Below are 15,493 nucleotides of genomic sequence, written 5' to 3' on the forward strand. Positions count from 1 at the left end.
GTCATCAGCTGTTCAAAAACAATCACAGAAAAGAAGTGAAATCTTGCATTTTTAATGTATGAAATGCTCCAATTAGTAATAAATATTTACTGCTGCTATTATTTGTGACACTATACCACTTTGAAATTCATGTTTTTCGATAAATTAGTCACAATAAAGTGCTATTGTGAATCGATGAAGCGTCACTTTATCAAAACACAATCTGGCAAGATCGGCGCGACTTGCACTGATGATATGTTCTGGATAGAACACCAGTGCAACGATGTTCTGGATAGCCCATACAAATGTTGTATCCAGTGCAAAAAGAAAACAGGCCTATTGTTCTTGTTATACCAACGACCTGGGCTGCCAATAAAATTTTAAGAAAAATCGACACTTTTTCTCGAAAAAATCGTCATAATCGGCACTTGCATTATAAAAATCGTCAAAAAATCGGGAATTTAAATAATATTAAAATAAATGAATCCAGATTTTATATCCTAACCCACATAGTGTTTAGGGAATAATAACTTTTATTGACTTTAGACTCCATAAAACATACTGATCGACTCAGAATCACCTCCAGAGTCGATCTATTCGTATTCGTCCGTTCATCGGTCAACAAGAAAATTGTTACTTCATTCGTCTGTACACTCAATTCGGCGGTACACAATAATACTTAAAGAATTTGACAAACAAAATGCAAGCGAAACCCCAGTTTTTGGTGGTTAAACATCTGTAAGAGTACCAAGGAGAGCAAAACTTTATTTTGCATTCCAATTTGCTCATAAATGAATATCAAGTAAAAGATTTCTTATTTTAAGCCAAAGTCGGCTTAAGATAGCACATCAAATGCAAGCCAAACATTAAGCGCACACACACAATGCTCGGTTCGACGAGAGCATCGAGGAGAAAAAAACTCTATTTTGTGCTCTCAGTACCTAACTCGCACAGACGAATGAAGTAACAATTTTCTTGTTTTAACTCAATACAACCTTAAATCAAACTTTATGTACTTGAATTGCACAAATAAGCACATTCTGTACTTAATATGAGTATAACTTAAAATTTTAAGTACTAATTCAGGCTAAAAATAAGAATTTGAAACTTGATTTTAGAAATCTACTTTCCTTTGGGTGTATAAACATGCTTGCCAAACTCAAATACATAATTTTCAAGAAAATAGCATTGTTGCGACAAACATATTATATATTCTCCGCGAAGTAATATTGTGCTCTTAGAACATTTTTGAGGTGATCATATTCCCTATGAATATGTAATATTATAAACATAATTATTGTTAAATTATAAATATAGAATATGTCTTGTCTTTCCTACTCACTTATGTTGGAACATTACAATTGGATCAGCTTCCAAATCGGACATATCAATTGTTTTGCCCTTAGCAATGACTTCTGGATGTTTCTTACACAATAACCAACCAATGTGAGCGAAGAATAGTCCACGTTTGACATTATGGGGATCAGCATCGGTTTCCGAAAACTTATGATGTACCCGATGATCACGTGCCCAAACATACACAGAATTTTGGAATGCGATGGAGTTAAAGAAAATCAATAGCAAACGTAAAGGTAAATTTGCTTTGTACGCCCGATGAGCCCATAGACGATGTGCGGCCAGAGTTATGCCATAACCAGTAATATGTATAAGGACGACAGCTAAAATTAGATATTAAGAAAAAAAAAAAATAATTATTATAATTTCATAAAATAATTCATTCTATTGCTTAGTATTAAGTTCGTTTCTGCGAAAAACGAATATATTCATCCATCTCTGTAAATAGGGTCTCAAACCCAGGGATGTTAACTTATTTATGCAAAATAATATGCCTGCCTATTTTTTCGTGCGAAAAATCCTATGTTGTATAAATTCGCATTTATTCCGCACTAACGTTTATTATATGGCGTATAACAGTTTTTCGTGCGAAAACGTGATCTTAGTACTAGGCTTAATGTGCTAGCTGTCTCGGTACTCGGTTGCATATTCGCCTATCGCTATCGCTATTGTTATGTTGTTCGCACATTAAAAGATCCATAGCGCCTTAAGGCCGGTATGCACCTCTAGCGAAAAATTTCATTCCCATAAGAAATGCATTGCTATTTATGCTAACGAAATTTTCGGTAGCGTTCAATTTCGTAAGCTGGTACGCACCTCTAATGAAAATAACAGGGTTGTCAAAAGCATATTTTAGCAGCAAACACTTAATTTATTACAATCATTGTGTGCGTAAAAGTTTTAAAAGGTCCGTAAATAATAAACAATTTATTTGAGGAATATTTGGAACATATATTAACAATTTTTAAAAGCGATTAGCTGGTTTAAAATTTGTGTACACAGCCCAGTTTTTTTGTTGTAGACTTAAATAAATTTTTGCAACCGAAAATTTCACTAGAGGTGCATACCGGCCTTTAAGCAGTGTTGCCAGTATTTTTCGGGCTCTTGTCCCCAAAATAGGATGCTTTCGTCCTCAAATATCCCCAATTTAATTTAAAATTCCCCAATAAAGTACTGGCAAGTTTTTTTTTTTTTCAATTTAAAGGAATATGCTCTCCTGTAGACAATCCTTAATAATTTTAAAATTGACAAAATAGACAATTTCTGTTAAACCAGATTTCAAAACACAAAACCAGGAGACGGGTGCTCAAAATATTGTTACGAATTTGATAATTATAGATTTAAGTTTATTTAAATTAGTTTCCGTTAATTTAAATTTCAAATTGTAACGATAAAATTTCGTTATAACTTGTTGGAATCATCTATTCATTTTCTAGCACTTTCCTGAATTTCTTTTATGTTCTTTTGTTTGCTTATTTTCATGTAAGTTCTCACTCTCTTTGATAACAACCCCTTTGCTTTGTTATTCTGCATTCTCATTTCATCTCATTGTCTATTGTCATTGTTGTTGTAGTAATGCGAGCATATATCTATGTGAGTGTGTATGTGTTTGGCAGCCACCAGACGAATTACTTAATGGTCGTAGATCCTTCTAGCATTGTCTAAGAATGTTCTGGCGTTGCCAGAATATTGTAGTGCTACCAGAATGTTCTCGTATTGCCACACCGGCATATATAAAAGCGCTCGCATGCTGCTAACGAGAGAGTCTTAATTAAAGCGTCAAACGAATAACTTCAGTGTGAACGAATTGTAAAGTGTGAAGTCATAGTAAATAAATTGTAGATTGTCGTTATTTAAAAGAACTGTGTTTTAATTGTCGGGTAATTAAAAACGCCTAAATATAAAAACGTAACAATTGGTGTCAGAAGTGGGATAACGAAAAAAAATCTACAATGAAGTTTAATGAGCTTCGAGTGGAAGACCTAAAAAAGGAGTTGAGCAAACTGGAGCTGCCGACAACAGGCAATAAGGCCCAGCTTCAAAAGCGTCTACTGGAAGAGTTTGAACGGCGTAATATTGACATTGCGACGCATGAGTTTGATTATAAGGAAGACATTGATGAATAAATACTCGTCAATACCAGCAGTATAGAAACTCCGTCTGTGGCTCCGAGTGTTGTGGACTACACATCAATGCTCAGTGTTTTGAGCAAAATGATGGAGGAAAACTCTAGAAAAATCATGGATGAGAATTCTAGAAAAATGGAAGAAAATTCTAGAAAAATGGAAGAAAATTCTAGAAAAATGGAAGAAACTTCTAGAAAATTGCTGAAAGAAAATGCCCTACAAATGGAAGCAAGTTCAAGAAAATTGGAAGAAAAATTCGACGAAAATTCTAGAATTCTCAATGAAAAACTACAACAAATTTCTGAAGGCATGGAAAAACGTGTGGACCATATAGAAAATCAAATTGTGGAATTGGATAAGAAAGTTCTTTCTGTGGATGAGAAAATTATGGTTCATGATGAGAAGTTTCTGCACATCGAGAAAAAAATGTCAGAGCTGGAAATTAAAGGTGGTCCAGTGCGCGTCATCGAGGGCTCAAAAATCAAAACTCCTGTTTTCGATGGCTCAACGTCATTTGATGTCTTCAAATTCCAATTCGAAATGGTTGCTTCTAGAAATTTGTGGAATGACGATGATAAAGCAATTGAACTTCTATTGGCATTAAAGGGCAATGCTGCTGATGTGATACAAAGCATTCCCGCTGCTTCTAGAAATAACTATAATGAAGTAATAGCGGCGCTTCAACGCAAGTATGGTGGAGAGCACAAGCAAGACATCTTTAGAATGGAATTAAGAGGTAGAGTCCAGAAATCAAACGAGACTCTACAAGACTTTGCAACAGAAGTTGAGCGGTTGGTGCTACTGACATACCCAGGAGAGAGTCACCCACTTGTGGACCGCATCAAAATTGAGACCTTTGTGAATGGCATTCGAGACCCTGAGATAAAATGTGCAACATATGCCGCACAAAAAGCTACATTCACAGAAACAGTAACATTTGCACTTGTACAAGAGACTGCGAGATTGCTGGCACGGCCTCAAATTCACAAAGTACGCAGAGTAGAGACCGAGTGTGAAGAATCGAAATCGGTCATTGAATTGGTAAAAGAGGCTCTAAAGCAGATAATGCAAGAAATGAAGCAGCAAGAAAATAAATCTAGAATGAAATGCTATAACTGTGATAAGGCTGGACATCTTTCCCGGGAATGTAAAGCGTGGCGTAAAACGTCGGGGTCAATCTCGCCATCTCCATTAAACAATAATCAGAAGAAGGCGACCACAAAGCCAAGCGACTCAAATTCAAATTTTGCGGATAATAGAAAAGCTGGCAAACAAGTTATTGATCAAGCCTTGACACGACGGCATTGCAATGTAGAAAGCAGACGCTACTCGAAGGCTGAACCAAAGGAGACAGTTGTAAATGCCAGACAGTTACACATCGAATCTGGCACAGACTGGTCAACAGAGCAACATAAAGATCCCATTCTGAGAAAAATTATTTCGGCAAAACAAGAAAATAAGAAACCCAGCAAGAAAGACATCGCAGCCGAAAGTCCACTTATGAAAGCATACTGGGCTCAATGGGATAGTTTAGTTCTAGTCAATGGATCCCTGCAACGTAAATGGGAAAGCGAAGATGGCAAGAGCAGCCGAAATTTGATCATCGTTCCAGATTCCAAAATAAGAGATGTTTTGGCGGAGTTCCATAATGGTCCCAGTGGAGGTCATCTGGGAATAACCAAAACCGCCGAGAAAGTGAAGCAACGATTCTACTGGGTTGGATGCCAGAAATCAATTGCTGAATGGGTAGCCAATTGCGAGAAGTGCATGAAGGCGAAAGGTCCAACAAGGAAATGTCGAGGTCCTATGCAAGAATATAGACCAGGAGCCCCGTTTGAAAGAATAGCAATGGACGTGGCAGGCCCTTTCCCAGTAAGTGATTCTGGAAACCGTTATGTCCTTGTGGTCATGGATTACTTCAGCAAATGGCCGGAGGTGTATGCAATTCCAAACCAAGAGGCAAAAACGATTGTGGATGTGGTCAACAAAAACTGGATATGTCGCTACGGTGTGCCGTCCGAGATTCACTCAGACCAGGGAAGAAATTTTGAATCGGCCATATTCAAAGAGATGTGTGAATCCCTTGGTATCCAGAAAACGAGGACTACGCCATTACATCCACAATCCGATGGCATGGTAGAAAGGTTTAATCGCACTCTGGAGGAACATCTTCGAAAAGTAGTGGACAACGGCCAGAGGGACTGGGACGAGCATATACCAAAGTTTTTGCTGTCGTATAGATCTGCCATTCATGATTCCACCTCTCGAACACCGGCCAATGTTCTATTCGGAACTGAGTTGAAGTTGCCTGGTGATCTGATATTCGGTGCTAAACCTAATGAGCTCGCCATGGAAGAAAACAGAAACGACATCCCAAACACTTTCGGTGAAGTTCACGAATCAGTGCGCAACAAAATAAAAATGGTCAGCAACAGAATGAAGGCGAGATACGATCGTGCTGTAAATACTGAAGGCTTCCAAGAAGAAGAATTGGTTCTGCTATTTAACCCGCAACGAAAGAAAGGATTGTGTCCTAAACTGCAAACACAGTGGGAAGGCCCATACAAAGTCATCAAGAAGATCAATGATGTTGTATACCGGATTCAGAAGGACGACAGCCCTAGATCAAAGATGAAAGTTGTACATCTGGAACGATTGGCTCCTTACGGAACAGGTTCTGTGCCTGTTCGGGACGAACAGGCTTAAGCGGGAGGCAGTGTTACGAATTTGATAATTATAGATTTAAGTTTATTTAAATTAGTTTCCGTTAATTTAAATTTCAAATTGTAACGATAAAATTTCGTTATAACTTGTTGGAATCATCTATTCATTTTCTAGCACTTTCCTGAATTTCTTTTATGTTCTTTTGTTTGCTTATTTTCATGTAAGTTCTCACTCTCTTTGATAACAACCCCTTTGCTTTGTTATTCTGCATTCTCATTTCATCTCATTGTCTATTGTCATTGTTGTTGTAGTAATGCGAGCATATATCTATGTGAGTGTGTATGTGTTTGGCAGCCACCAGACGAATTACTTAATGGTCGTAGATCCTTCTAGCATTGTCTAAGAATGTTCTGGCGTTGCCAGAATATTGTAGTGCTACCAGAATGTTCTCGTATTGCCACACCGGCATATATAAAAGCGCTCGCATGCTGCTAACGAGAGAGTCTTAATTAAAGCGTCAAACGAATAACTTCAGTGTGAACGAATTGTAAAGTGTGAAGTCATAGTAAATAAATTGTAGATTGTCGTTATTTAAAAGAACTGTGTTTTAATTGTCGGGTAATTAAAAACGCCTAAATATAAAAACGTAACAATTGGTGTCAGAAGTGGGATAACGAAAAAAAATCTACAATGAAGTTTAATGAGCTTCGAGTGGAAGACCTAAAAAAGGAGTTGAGCAAACTGGAGCTGCCGACAACAGGCAATAAGGCCCAGCTTCAAAAGCGTCTACTGGAAGAGTTTGAACGGCGTAATATTGACATTGCGACGCATGAGTTTGATTATAAGGAAGACATTGATGAATAAATACTCGTCAATACCAGCAGTATAGAAACTCCGTCTGTGGCTCCGAGTGTTGTGGACTACACATCAATGCTCAGTGTTTTGAGCAAAATGATGGAGGAAAACTCTAGAAAAATCATGGATGAGAATTCTAGAAAAATGGAAGAAAATTCTAGAAAAATGGAAGAAAATTCTAGAAAAATGGAAGAAACTTCTAGAAAATTGCTGAAAGAAAATGCCCTACAAATGGAAGCAAGTTCAAGAAAATTGGAAGAAAAATTCGACGAAAATTCTAGAATTCTCAATGAAAAACTACAACAAATTTCTGAAGGCATGGAAAAACGTGTGGACCATATAGAAAATCAAATTGTGGAATTGGATAAGAAAGTTCTTTCTGTGGATGAGAAAATTATGGTTCATGATGAGAAGTTTCTGCACATCGAGAAAAAAATGTCAGAGCTGGAAATTAAAGGTGGTCCAGTGCGCGTCATCGAGGGCTCAAAAATCAAAACTCCTGTTTTCGATGGCTCAACGTCATTTGATGTCTTCAAATTCCAATTCGAAATGGTTGCTTCTAGAAATTTGTGGAATGACGATGATAAAGCAATTGAACTTCTATTGGCATTAAAGGGCAATGCTGCTGATGTGATACAAAGCATTCCCGCTGCTTCTAGAAATAACTATAATGAAGTAATAGCGGCGCTTCAACGCAAGTATGGTGGAGAGCACAAGCAAGACATCTTTAGAATGGAATTAAGAGGTAGAGTCCAGAAATCAAACGAGACTCTACAAGACTTTGCAACAGAAGTTGAGCGGTTGGTGCTACTGACATACCCAGGAGAGAGTCACCCACTTGTGGACCGCATCAAAATTGAGACCTTTGTGAATGGCATTCGAGACCCTGAGATAAAATGTGCAACATATGCCGCACAAAAAGCTACATTCACAGAAACAGTAACATTTGCACTTGTACAAGAGACTGCGAGATTGCTGGCACGGCCTCAAATTCACAAAGTACGCAGAGTAGAGACCGAGTGTGAAGAATCGAAATCGGTCATTGAATTGGTAAAAGAGGCTCTAAAGCAGATAATGCAAGAAATGAAGCAGCAAGAAAATAAATCTAGAATGAAATGCTATAACTGTGATAAGGCTGGACATCTTTCCCGGGAATGTAAAGCGTGGCGTAAAACGTCGGGGTCAATCTCGCCATCTCCATTAAACAATAATCAGAAGAAGGCGACCACAAAGCCAAGCGACTCAAATTCAAATTTTGCGGATAATAGAAAAGCTGGCAAACAAGTTATTGATCAAGCCTTGACACGACGGCATTGCAATGTAGAAAGCAGACGCTACTCGAAGGCTGAACCAAAGGAGACAGTTGTAAATGCCAGACAGTTACACATCGAATCTGGCACAGACTGGTCAACAGAGCAACATAAAGATCCCATTCTGAGAAAAATTATTTCGGCAAAACAAGAAAATAAGAAACCCAGCAAGAAAGACATCGCAGCCGAAAGTCCACTTATGAAAGCATACTGGGCTCAATGGGATAGTTTAGTTCTAGTCAATGGATCCCTGCAACGTAAATGGGAAAGCGAAGATGGCAAGAGCAGCCGAAATTTGATCATCGTTCCAGATTCCAAAATAAGAGATGTTTTGGCGGAGTTCCATAATGGTCCCAGTGGAGGTCATCTGGGAATAACCAAAACCGCCGAGAAAGTGAAGCAACGATTCTACTGGGTTGGATGCCAGAAATCAATTGCTGAATGGGTAGCCAATTGCGAGAAGTGCATGAAGGCGAAAGGTCCAACAAGGAAATGTCGAGGTCCTATGCAAGAATATAGACCAGGAGCCCCGTTTGAAAGAATAGCAATGGACGTGGCAGGCCCTTTCCCAGTAAGTGATTCTGGAAACCGTTATGTCCTTGTGGTCATGGATTACTTCAGCAAATGGCCGGAGGTGTATGCAATTCCAAACCAAGAGGCAAAAACGATTGTGGATGTGGTCAACAAAAACTGGATATGTCGCTACGGTGTGCCGTCCGAGATTCACTCAGACCAGGGAAGAAATTTTGAATCGGCCATATTCAAAGAGATGTGTGAATCCCTTGGTATCCAGAAAACGAGGACTACGCCATTACATCCACAATCCGATGGCATGGTAGAAAGGTTTAATCGCACTCTGGAGGAACATCTTCGAAAAGTAGTGGACAACGGCCAGAGGGACTGGGACGAGCATATACCAAAGTTTTTGCTGTCGTATAGATCTGCCATTCATGATTCCACCTCTCGAACACCGGCCAATGTTCTATTCGGAACTGAGTTGAAGTTGCCTGGTGATCTGATATTCGGTGCTAAACCTAATGAGCTCGCCATGGAAGAAAACAGAAACGACATCCCAAACACTTTCGGTGAAGTTCACGAATCAGTGCGCAACAAAATAAAAATGGTCAGCAACAGAATGAAGGCGAGATACGATCGTGCTGTAAATACTGAAGGCTTCCAAGAAGAAGAATTGGTTCTGCTATTTAACCCGCAACGAAAGAAAGGATTGTGTCCTAAACTGCAAACACAGTGGGAAGGCCCATACAAAGTCATCAAGAAGATCAATGATGTTGTATACCGGATTCAGAAGGACGACAGCCCTAGATCAAAGATGAAAGTTGTACATCTGGAACGATTGGCTCCTTACGGAACAGGTTCTGTGCCTGTTCGGGACGAACAGGCTTAAGCGGGAGGCAGTGTTACGAATTTGATAATTATAGATTTAAGTTTATTTAAATTAGTTTCCGTTAATTTAAATTTCAAATTGTAACGATAAAATTTCGTTATAACTTGTTGGAATCATCTATTCATTTTCTAGCACTTTCCTGAATTTCTTTTATGTTCTTTTGTTTGCTTATTTTCATGTAAGTTCTCACTCTCTTTGATAACAACCCCTTTGCTTTGTTATTCTGCATTCTCATTTCATCTCATTGTCTATTGTCATTGTTGTTGTAGTAATGCGAGCATATATCTATGTGAGTGTGTATGTGTTTGGCAGCCACCAGACGAATTACTTAATGGTCGTAGATCCTTCTAGCATTGTCTAAGAATGTTCTGGCGTTGCCAGAATATTGTAGTGCTACCAGAATGTTCTCGTATTGCCACACCGGCATATATAAAAGCGCTCGCATGCTGCTAACGAGAGAGTCTTAATTAAAGCGTCAAACGAATAACTTCAGTGTGAACGAATTGTAAAGTGTGAAGTCATAGTAAATAAATTGTAGATTGTCGTTATTTAAAAGAACTGTGTTTTAATTGTCGGGTAATTAAAAACGCCTAAATATAAAAACGTAACAATATCATCCGATACAAGCCCTCATCAAAATTAATTGTGGGTATAAGGAGTCATTGAATTTTTATCTTATGCAAATCGTCTTCTAAATGCTCGAGAAATAAAAATGGCAGTTCCCTCAACATGTGTATTGATGAATCAAAACTTAGTTCTAAATAGTCAACAAATAAAATTGAGTGATCGATGAAAAGGCGTTGTTTCACCGATATGAACTCTATTCTATGTATATGTATGGGATATATTTTCGAAATCAATGATGCGAGGGCAACACTTCGACCCGAGTCCTTACGAAATAATTTCACAATAAGGCCGGTATGCACCTCTAGCGAAAAATTTCATTCCCATAAGAAATGCATTGCTATTTATGCTAACGAAATTTTCAGTAGCGTTCAATTTCGTAAGCTGGTACGCACCTCTAATAAAAATAACAGGGTGGAAATTCTCCACCAAATCCCCAATCCCCAACTCAAAAATGTTGTCCCCAACCAAGAAAAAATATCCCGATTTGGGGAAAAATCCCTAATACTAGGGCTGTCACACGGGATTTTTTATTTTCAATCCCGGGATTTTTCGGGATCCCAAAAAAATAACTGCAATTTGTTAAAATTTTAACTTTCTAGCATTATTTATTAAAAAATTTGAGTGTTCATTCAGTGCAAATGGCCTCTAGATTTCATACTCGACATATTGAGTTAATAAACATTTATGGTAAACCTTGAGTAAGAATTTATTGTACATGAGGTTTACTATAAAAAATACAATTTCATCCTCCTTTGAACAATGATGTGAAATCGACTTCGTGCAAAATAAAATAAAATAAAAGGCAATGATAAAAGGTCCATCGACAATATGACATGATCGCGATTATCTAACAAAAATTTGGATGCCTTGATATTTTTAATAAGTTCATTAAAACGATGAACTATAAAGGATTAACACATGTGTACGAAAATATACCTAATCTAATCAAAATCCTTAAAATGTTTTGCTGAGTAAGATGTTGATATAAAATCGGGTTTTAATTTATTTTTGTCATAATGTTATGCTTTTCTTTTGTTCATTTGTAGAGTTGGACTAATTTACTCTTATGTTATTATGTTAATAAAATTGAATTAAACTAAATTGATTTAATGTATAACTATTTTAGGCGCTGTAGATTATTACTTAAAATATTTTAAAAATCCCGAAAATTTCGGGATTCCGAAAAAAACTTGGAATATCCCGGGATTCTATATTTTTAAATCCCGAATCCCGGGATTTATAAAAATCTATTCCGAATGACAGCCCTACTGGCAACACTGGCCCTAAGCACCTGATAAAGCCGAACAAACACAAACGGAGGGACATAATGTCGGTAGTGACATCTAGCGCCTCAGTTCACAATGACAAAACATCATAGCTCCGTTCGAGAACCCGATATTTTTTGATAATTATCACAAATTTTTATTGGAAGTCGTTCGTTTACACCAAAAGAGAACCGGAGAGATGTAGTCTCTCTCTGACAGTTATGAGATAGAGAATTTGCAAGTTTTTGCTAGAAAAATCTTGCAAACCATAGCATACGTTGCCAGCTAGTTGTTGATAATAAACGAAGCACCAGTACAATGTCTATGTTTCGCAACTACAATTGGAAAATAAAAAACAGGATTCGTTTTTCGTTTTAAATGTTTTAGAAGCTGAAATTTTGAATGTCCAAATAGTTACTGAATGGCTTTCGCGTACTTTCAAATGTTCGCCTACCGCCTATCGCTATGGTTATATTTACACACTTATTTACGTGTATTTCTTATGGGAAGCCCAAAATCCGCGACGGAATACCGTGACGGCTAGCGGCGTGTCGCTAAATTAAAACTTATTCTAACTCCTTGGCGAAAACTGGTATAGTGTTGCCATCGCTTATCAATTTTTTAACTCACCACTAGGAATTGCTGTTGCCTGGACACGTGTAGATTATTTTTTCTTGAAACAACTCAACATCAGAGAATGAAGCCGACCCATTTTTGTCGGCGGCGGCTGACATTAAATTTTTGCATCCGGCGGCGGCGGCTTGACGGCTAAGCCGATATAAATAAGTCTCTTCGGCGGCGGACAATTATCCATTATAAAATCAATTTGAAGTTATTCGAATGGTAATGAGATTAGTTGCACAATCAATCTTACAATCAAATTTACATTTCATTAAAATTTTCTGAGGTAAATGTTTGCAAAATTATTATAACACTTTGAAATAGATTGATTGGGGGTGAAAGGCTCAAAATTTTGACTAAAATTACTACAATTATTAATAAAGTTTTTTGATTTAAACTAATATTTTTGATTAATTGGCGGCTAAATTTGAGTCGTGATGAGCCGACATATTCGGCGGCGGCGTCGACTGGCAAAAAATGACCGGCGGCGACTGAAATCGGCGGCGCGACTCGGCGGCTTCATTCTCTGCTCAACATATAACAAGCCATTGTATGTTTTTATTCAACTTCATTGTTTAATATTGTCAAAGCATGCTGTATTGACAACAAAAACGCTAGGAAACGTGAAAAAGGGTATTATTCGCCGTCAAGCTTATTGTATTTTCCGTTGCGGCAAAAATGTTTCGCCTACCGCCTATCGCTATGGTTATATTTACACACTAACAGCTTATTTGCATTATCATTTTCATCTATTTGATTTCATAATTTATTTTTATTTTGACTTACTAAAAAGCATTGTTTGCCATTTTGCCGATGTAAAGAAAAGGTACAATCCATAAATCGCAGCTAAATGTAAGTAAATGAATCCAATAACATTTACCCATTTAATTTCTAACTTTCGCTTATCAGCTCTTTTACATTCCTCAATATTTTTTTCAAACCTCCATCTATTGTTTCGGCCTCCAATTCGGATAAAACTCCAGTTGCTGTATTCGCCAGAGAGTTTTCATTTTCAAGAAGTAAAACGTTGGCGTTGTGTGGCGGCATATTCCTAAAATAAGAAGAAACTTATAAAATATACGACATCACAGAAAAACAAAAAAACAAAAACAGATCGCCAAAATATTTCCAATTAAAAAGTTGATTGAAGTTGAAAATTTTTTCAATTAATAAATTAATTCATACAATTAACTCTTTATCAATCAAGATGGAAACATTAAGTTAATAAAGACAATCATTTAAAATTTTTAATTAAGAAATTAATTGATACACCCTGCTAGCATTCCATTTCATCCTCATCGCTACCACAGATTCGTAAATGACACTGCAACAATCGCCAACTGTGATGGGGGAAGTGTATGAAAAAGTATGAAATTTACATGAAAGTATTTTGCAATCACTACCCTGCCAGCATTTCAAAGTTCCATTTCATCCTCATCGCTACCACAGACTCGTAAGTGGCACTGCAGCAATCGCCAACTGTGATAGTATTTTGCCATGACTATTCGCATGAAAGTATTTTGCCATCACTATTGTTACAAGAGCCATTCTATATTTTGTGAAACAACAAACACAACTAGCTTCTTATAATTTATTTAAATAATAAAAATGATAATGAAGTTCTGAAAACATAGTTATTTCGCTTACAATTGTGAAAGGTATATTGGTGAACAATTTATTTGACCACAATGATTCTTTTACAACTATCTTAAAATGCACTTTGTCTGGTTGTTTGAAGGGGCTCTTATTGGCGTCCTTCTAAATGTATCCAGAAGGGCACCTAATAATTGCACTCATGCGATACTTTTTTGTAGTAACTTGGCGTGGTACAACTTTTCAATAGTGACGGCGCTTTTCCGAGGAGTTTTGGATATCGTATACGACTGTTTTCGACGTAGTGGGGATTCTCAGAAGCGCCCCCAAATTCAAAAAATGTTGGCAGGGTATTGTTGCAATAGCCATTTTATATTTTGTGAAACTCCAAGCGCAACTAGCTTCTTATAGTTTCCCAGCAAAAAAAGCGTCGCCAAAAAAGTAATGAAAATGTTCTTTTTGGATCCGGAAGTGGTGCAAAATTGCGCAGAAGCGATGAATTTAACATGGGCTTGTCATAGGACTGAAGTCCTCCATTTCAACAGCCGATGGACTGAATTTGCATCACTTCTTTAGGTGTGATCCGAATTCAATGTTTTGGATGTAAATTAAAAAATTCTGTGATATTTTGTCAAATAACTAATTTTTATAATTTTTAATGGATTCTAACGCTTGTCGGAAACGTTTGACCTCAAATATTTTCAAAAATTCACAATTTTTTTAGATTACAAAATTTACACAATTAAATAACTATTTTCTGAGAAATACGAATTTAGTAAATCTTTATGTTTAATTTGTGTATAATTTTTTTACTTCATTTAACCGACGTAGGCAAAAAATTATTAGAGTAAAGGAAACTTTCTCCAAACATAACAATTCCACGAAATAAAATAAAATTGGCTTTAGTGACATTTGTGGCAGATTCTCGATGACTTTAACCAAGTCCCCTGATGATGGTGATGTAATGGGTTTGCCAATACTGGAGACCTCATCTTCCCTTGTACATCCAAGGGATGGAAAATGCAGTACTATAGTACTTTTTTCAATACTTGTTCATCCTGGTCAGTATCGTAGTACCCCGCGAATGATTTAGTACCTTTTCTGTATACCGTTTTGAGCCGATATCAGATTTATGGAACAATAGTTTCGACAAAATATTTTAATATTTGAAAGTATTTAACAATCTTATTTGATAATGGTCTTTTACAAATTTGGCAAAACAGACATGAACTTGTGGGAAGAAAATCTCGATTTTGTAAAAGTCAGTGTCAAAAAAAAAAAAAACACAATTGAATTTCAATAATGTTTTGGTCAGAGAAAACATGTAATACTATATTACACTTCCATACGAACTCTTTCTAGATAAGAAGTTATCAATCAACTTTTTTCTTTTGAAAAATTTGAAACATTTTTTTATAGAAAATTTTGTCAAAATGTTTTTTTTATTTTTTGTCAACTTTTACTCATATAGAAAATATTGTCAAAATTTTATTTCTGAAGAAAATTTTACCAACATTTTATTTCTATAGAAAATTTTACTAAAGATTTACTTCTATAGAAAATTTTATTTCTATAGAAAATTTTGTCAAAATTTTATTTCTATAGAAAATTTTATTAAAATTTTATTTCTGTAGAAAATTTTGTTAACATTTTATTTCTGTAGAAACTTTTGTTAAAATTTTATTTCTATAG

The 15,493-nt window shown here is 36.6% G+C and overlaps 1 pseudogene; it reads right to left on the reverse strand.

The window, feature by feature from the left end:
* Positions 1 to 13,256, reverse strand: part of LOC142219824 (acyl-CoA Delta-9 desaturase-like) — a 30,300-nt pseudogene extending 17,044 nt beyond the window's left edge.
* Positions 13,257 to 15,493: the final 2,237 nt, after the last annotated feature.

Source organism: Haematobia irritans, chromosome 1, assembly GCF_050003625.1.
Source record: "Haematobia irritans isolate KBUSLIRL chromosome 1, ASM5000362v1, whole genome shotgun sequence".
NCBI lineage: Eukaryota > Metazoa > Arthropoda > Insecta > Diptera > Muscidae > Haematobia > Haematobia irritans.